This window comes from Leptosomus discolor, chromosome 15, assembly GCF_034619465.1.
Source record: "Leptosomus discolor isolate bLepDis1 chromosome 15, bLepDis1.hap2, whole genome shotgun sequence".
NCBI lineage: Eukaryota > Metazoa > Chordata > Aves > Leptosomiformes > Leptosomidae > Leptosomus > Leptosomus discolor.
In genome coordinates this window covers 11,038,636-11,045,800 of record NC_141405.1, presented here as the reverse complement: position 1 = coordinate 11,045,800, position 7,165 = coordinate 11,038,636, and positions in this window count along the sequence as shown.

Below are 7,165 nucleotides of genomic sequence, written 5' to 3'. Positions count from 1 at the left end.
CTCCCAGTGAGATGGGGATGAAGGCGGGAAGCAGCCCTGCCTGGTAGGGCGGAGCCGACCCTCCTGTGACCTGGGGGACCAGCTCCTGAGCTCGGCAGTGCTCGGACCAGGCAGGCTGGTGGGATGCGATGTGGTGGCTCCGTGCAGGATCTGGCCCTGCAGAAACCCACTTCTGCATCGTGTTGGCTCATCACTCCCAGCCTGGCTGAGGAAAGATGCTGATGCTGCAGGAGGGTCTCGCTGTCCCGGACAGTCAGGGAACGCATCAAGGCTGAGCTGAAACTCTGGCTACAAACACCTCCAAGCTCAGCGGTTTGACTCTTAGACTGTCTCTGCACCCACGGTTAAAGCTCATTTCTCAACATCCTCCTGGCCAGAGAGTGGTGAAATCCATCTTTACAGAGACAGTGTATAAAAAGTTCCTTTTGGAAAGGCATCCTTAAAACTAGGTTCCCTTCTCACTGCAGCGGGGTTGGACTAGTTGACCTTTAAAGGTCCCTTCCAACCCCAAACAGTCTGTGATTCTCCTATCAAAGTTCCCAATCCATAAAGCAAAGTCCCAAGCGCTGCCTGGGACTCCTGGCAGCTTCATGGCCCTGCTTACAGCACCGTCCTGCTGCAAGCCCTGCTGCAGACCTCTAGGAGATGGAGACTGGAATCCACTGGAGTGTTTGCATGAGGATATGGGGATTTTTTTGTATCTGAATTATTGAACGAAGGCAGGTTGTGCTTCATGCAGTGTGGGAAGACTGGAGTTTATCGAATCTAGAAAGCTCCTGGCTTGTTGAACATAAAAGTACTTGTTGTACAACTCTCTAGTTGGTTTTGGCTGGACACTCAAGCCTGGCAGCGTCCCACCCGAGCCAAAACAGCAGTGACAGGAGTAAGAGAGGGAACCTGAGCAGGGCTTTATGCTGAGTTAAGTGGAACCAGAAATCCAAAGCAACTTGATAATAGGAGCAAGGAAAAGCCTAAAGAAAAAGCGAAGGGAGCCAGAAAGTCAAAGAGGCAGGAGCCAGACTGAGGGAGTCAGATCAGAAACTGGAGTTTGTTAGAAGGAGGTGGAGAGAAAGGGAGACCTGATGAACACATGAAAGAGAAATAGTCTAAAATGTGATGGTGAAACAGAGTCAAGTAAAAAAACCCCTAAACCTGCCAGAATTAGAAAGTGTTAGGTAATGAAAGCTGCTCTCCTGGGGGCCCCGGCCACCTGCAGCAGCTAAATAGCGCCAAGAGTCTCTCTGATTCCCAGCTGCCCCCTGCCATGCTGACACAGGGAATAGTAACAGCACGCGTCGGCCGACAACTGGAAACTCTGCTCCCATTTTGACTTAGTAGGGTCTTTCCAGGCCCTGGGGCACAGGCACCCTGCGGGCCAGCAGTGCAGCCCACTCGGCTCCCGGCGCAGGCAGGCAGCAGGCAGGGGCAGGCAGCGATACCTTTCCAACAGGTAACACCAGTTTATTCCAATCCAAAGCAATTCACACGCTGGAGCGAGCGCCGGGAATGCTTGCTATGCTAATCTGCCTCTCAACAATACCGTATTTGTGATCTTCCCTCTTCTTCAAATCATTCTGAACATGATGCCTTCATATTCAGGCTAAATCAAATATTTATCGGCGCTGCAGCATGCTGGCAGCGCTGGGTTGCGTCAGCACTTTCTCTCTAAAAATGCCTTTTTTCGGGAGCTCCTGGCTGTCTCCAACTTCTGCCTTTCAAGCTGCCATTTTCAGCGTACCAGGCTGACTTTCGAGTAAATTTGGGGTAGGGAAAATCTAAATGTCGAATGCCAAGAGAGGGGGGAAAATGCTTGCTCACTATTATGGAAAATTCCTTGTTGTTACAGCATGAACTGTCCTGGTGCCTTGGACACCAGACGGCCGGTGTGAATATAAAAACACGGATAGCTTTGGTTTGATTAGGGAGATGCAGCGACAGGACAGCGTTAGAAACATCTCCACTGGCTGGGCAAGAGTCCCTATGCCAGGGAGGCACTTGGATATTAAGATCAGTGCAAGAAAAAAATCCTGAACAGATCTGAGCTGAGCTGATTCAGGCCCGGCAGAAATCCATTTTCAAGCTGCCAAATCACAATAATAATTAAAAAAAAGAGAAATCTTTGTGCGTACTTGCCAGGCTTCACCATAGGACAATGTTTTCTTTATTTAAGCCTCTCCCGCTCTCTTGGCACGGGCTGGGAACAGCTGTGCAGTGGGGTGGAAATGTGCTCGCAACAACCCTCACCCCGCTGCCGGGGCTCGCACCCTGTGGGCAGGTGAGGGGGAGCTGAGGGGGAGACAAGGTGGGTCTGGGAGAACCAGCATGGTCCAGCTGCTGCCAATCTTGCTGCCCGCACCGCTGCCCAAGCATCGGGCCGACCAGGGCAGCGATGTTGGCGCAGGGCTTTGCAGACTTAGGTAATAGCAAGCGCTTTCTGGGTGCGAGTAAGGGTGATTGAAGCCTGTGGTGGTTTTTCAGGGATTCTTTAAGTCCCAAGGAAATTTGTAATGCTGGGCTGCTGGCAGAAGAGGGCTGAAAATCTGATCACATTTTTATCAGGAGGATGATGACAGAATCACCAGCACCCCCCCCCCCCCCCCCCACCTAATGCTGACATCTAATTTTATGGCTCAAGGCAGAAAGGGAAAGCTTCCCCTTGCAGAAGATACCTCCTTATTCAGCCTCTCCAACTATAACTAAATTATAGACAGCAAACTAAGTTATTTAGTACTCCCATTAAAGATGCATAGGTCTTGCCTTTTTTTGGAGTACGTTGGAGGAGGAACAGCATCGAGGCAGGTAAATGCTGCTTTTCCAGGGATCTCGCATCATGCTGGTGAATAGCAATGAACATGCTCCATCGGTTTTGAACATGAAAGGCCAGCAGATAACCCTGAGCTGCAGGAACTTCTGCACTCTGTTTGCAGCAATTTTGTTTTGTTTTTAATGCATATGTATGGTCGCTGGCTGCTTCACTGAGCAGGTATCTCCGGGCTATTTTCACCCATTATCCCCTCTGAACTAAGACGATGTGATCTCTGCAGCAGGCACTGAAACTGGGGGCGGGAAGGGAGAGCCGAGCCCCGATACACCAGCGGCAAGCAGGGCTCTCCCAACCCCACACAGGCTTGTGCTGCAGAAACCACCTGGGGCAATCCCAGGTGTCATGGCCAGGCTGGGGGAGCTCTGAGGATTCGGGTGGGAACCAGCCTCACACCTTGGGTATCTCCAGGATAAATAAAACCAGCTCGCAGAGCTACACACATTGAACTCCATGTTTGCTCAACCAGGAACCTTATTTTCTGCTGGGGGACTGGGAAAGCACTGGTTTGGTGCTGGGAGGCAGGACCCCTCTGCTCATCTCATCCCTCTAGCAGGCAGCACAGCTCTAGGGGACAGAGCAGACCAGGGAGCGCCAGCAGAAACCCAGCTCGATGCAAGGGCAGGTATGTTCGTGAGGAAGGATGGGGACCTGATTTGGGTCTGGTGTTAAATGGGTCTCCAGGAACTCAGCTAAGGGCCAGTGGCCAGGGAAGGCACATCCAGGAGGACAAGGAAGCTGCTGGTGCTCTGGGCTGTAAGAGGCTGCAGCAGTTTCCCCCTTTCCCAGGGGAGCCCATACAACCCAAGCCCCCAGCCACCCGCACGGGGCAGGGCATGGGCACAGTGCTCTGCAAGGATCTCCACAAAGCCATCGCTTGTGGCCAGGCGCCACTGGAATTCCTCACAAGTCTTCCAGCAGATCCACGGATCTCTTGGCTGGCCGGAGATGCTGAGGCACACCAGAAAGGGAGCACCTTGACTGGAGGTTTGGCAAACGCTGTTCTGCCTCAGGTTCTGCCAGCCTTCAGCTCCTTGCCTGGCTGGTCTGGAAGCTGCTGGAGGAGAGCTGAGCCAAATGTCAGTCCCTTACTGCCCCACTGCCTGGCAGAGAGGAAAGCCCAGGTAACTGGGGGAATGAGTCAGGACACACATGAACAAGCCCTTTAAGGACCTGCAAAGTCCAGACTGATTGGAAATAGCACAGGGCAGCAGTCAAAGCCTCAGAGAGTGAGCAGAGATGCCTTGCTCATCACCAACAGATCGAGGGGATGCCTTCTGCTAACCTTTGCTCAAAATCCTGTCGTTTAGAGCTGTGACACTACGATGGCTTTGCCCTGCAATCTCCAGCAAGATGGCCGTGCTGTGACCTTCCTTGGCAAGGTCTGGGTAAGCTGAATTCCCCAGGGACTTGTTGCTCATGTTGAGCCCGGGGCTGGGCTCCCCCTCTCCCCGCACAGCAGCCCAGCTCAGCCATGTGTTTGGGCACCTGCTGGCATGAGCACCAGGGTACCCATTTCCACACAGATGCCCCGAGGTGCTGAGGGATATGCAAATCAACAACAACAAAAATGTTTCAGATGCTAGTGTGTTAAAAAACCTCACTATGAAGCTTTCGTGCTGAGGACAGGAAGGGAAGAAGGGTGATGCAAGCCCTTCTGCAGGGCTGTACGTCAGCGGTATCCGTGGCCTGAGACCAGGAGAAAGCAGCTCCCAGAGGGAGGATGGCATCAGGGGGGTGGAAGACAAATTCTTGGTGGTAAGGGGTTCTGATCCCAGCATTGTGCTGTGAATTAATGGTACAGCTAGAAACCTGGGTCTCCCATCTCATGGCCCGATGCCATACAGCGATGACTGCTTTCACCAAGAGTCAGGCATCACTGAAGTCCTTTTAACACACCGTCCTTTTTCTCCCCCCTAGCAATAAGGATTATAAAGCCATTTCCAAACCCCAGTACCTGCCTGATTTTCACTCACATTCCCCTCATCCCCTCCCCCAGGCCCACAGGGACCAGAATTTAGCTGCACTTTGACGTTAATCACCGGAGTCAATCAAAACAGCGTAAGGGAGCTTGGTGCCACCATGGTGCCCGTGCATCTCTGTCCTGGCCCTGGCCACTCCTCCTCCCGATGCAAATTCACCGAGCTAGAGGGGCAGCGATATCAGGAGCACACGCAACGGGCAGGCAAACGTGCCTTCTGCCAGTGACACCTCTTTGATTTTCCTGATATGACTGTAGAGACATCCGCTCCCTTTGCCTCGGCGAAGAGGGGGGCACTGGAGCTCCCCAGCACTGGATGGCAACAGCGCGTTCATTACGGCTGATTCCGTGTACGAGCGTTACAGATCTCCGTTATTAACCGGGCCGTTCTTCACGGCTAATGATACCGTAATGAATACATTCATGCTGTAAAACACAACGTGCCTGCCGTCAGGCAAATGCATAATGGGGAAATCGGTGACTGCATGTTTTCCAAACACAACCTGACTTCTGGCGGAAGAGCAGCACAGGTTGCTCTGCCTGTCTGCTTCTTGGTGTTGTTCATGTAGGTCACATCCATTTGTAGAGCTCCGGGGGCTCCCTGGGGAGCCCGGCTGTGCTGGTGAGGAGCATGTACAGCTCTTAGGGCTTGTGTGAGATGTGCCGGGAGGGGCGAGGTTGGGCTGGGGGAATGAGCGCTGCCAAGCTGCCGCGCAGCTGAGTGCCGCTTGGGAAGTAGATGAGCTTGCCAGCGCCTGGCTCAGCCACGGGGGCTCATCTTTTCCGACCGCACCAACAGCCTGAAAGGTCACACCGCTACTTGCAGTCACGGCCGACGTGGTTATCGCCTCTAGTTCCTACACACGATGCGGGGCAGAGCCCCAAATCATCTACCTCTGCAGCAGCAAGGATGTGATGGCCCAGCTTTGTGCATGGACACTAGGGTGGGGGTCTAACAGAGCACAGTGTGCACGCTGTGCCGCAGGACAGGGGAGATGCCGTCCTGCTGCTACGGCGCACCAACTGCCACCCTGGGCAGTGACCTATATGGGCTGGAGCAGGAGAATTCAGCCAGTGTCCATGCCTAAAATTTGGGCTGTTTTCAACAAAGCGATGCTACTTCACACTCAAAAGGAAGATGGGCAGGACAAGACTTCTCCAACTAATCTGCGCTCTCAGTTTTCAAATCTGGAAGGTGACAGACACAGGCCCTGGCTGGCTGTCACAAACAGAAAGTGTGGGTTACCAGCCTTTACTCTGAGTGTGCCAACTCCTGTCCTCCACGGAGTCAGTGGGTGACAGTGGCCAGGTGAGTCAGGAAAGCCTGTCTCGCTTTGCTGCCTCCAAGCTGTGAAGAACCAGCTAGTGCAGGAGCGTGCAGGGCTTTGGTCCTTACACCCCAGCGAATAGCCACACTGAAACAGGACTTTGGCTCCCCGATGGGTACTTGGATTCTCCCCCTGCCTGTAATGACAGGTTTGGTGTGATCTGATAGGAAGGGAAATGCTTTGCTGATGTGGGACTCTGCCAGACAGTTACCTGCAGCTCAAAACCCCACACCACAGGGGGCTGGCGGTGATGTGGCTCTTCGGGATGGCCTGGTTAGCTCTCACAGGCTCCACTTCTGTTTTCACTCCCCTAGCACAAGCACAGATGTTTTGCCTGTCTGTCCCACATTCCAGCGGTTTGGTTCTGCCTTCCAAACCACAGCGAGCATTGCTGCAGAGCTTGTAAAACCTGCTGGAGTGTTTATCACTGCACAGCATCGAGTCTTGACTCCAAACAAAAAGGGGAAGGAATGAGTTAATTCCTTTGCTAAAGACTCCATTAGTACAAGCAGAGATATTTCAACCAGAAGGAATATGACTTGTGTGGTGTTTGGTGGACAACATAGGTGCACAGATACCCCCTGAGCCAGTCCAAAAGGTTTATTGTGTTAGGAACAGTAAACATTTTTAGGGACATATAAAGAATAATAAGCAATCATACCTTTAAATATACCTTAAATCCCTTTAAATTGCCTACCAGAACAGCTAATACTATCGATACAGGTATGACAGTATCTGGCTGATGCCACCTTTAAATCTTCATCTTAGTTAACTAAAACATCTGTGAGCCTTAACATCAAGGAATGCAACATTTTCCTACCATTTTAATTTATGACAGAATTCTCACAGGCCTTCAACACCTGCAAAAGAAATATTTACTTCACTTGCATCACTTCACAGACTGGCTGCCTGCACTGATCTTTAAACAAACAGTATCTCGAGAGCTGTTGGGTTTAATACTACATATGATACCTGGTATTCGTTCTCAGACTAAATACATATTTCATGCAAATTTGGAGCCCGCTTGAAAAATTA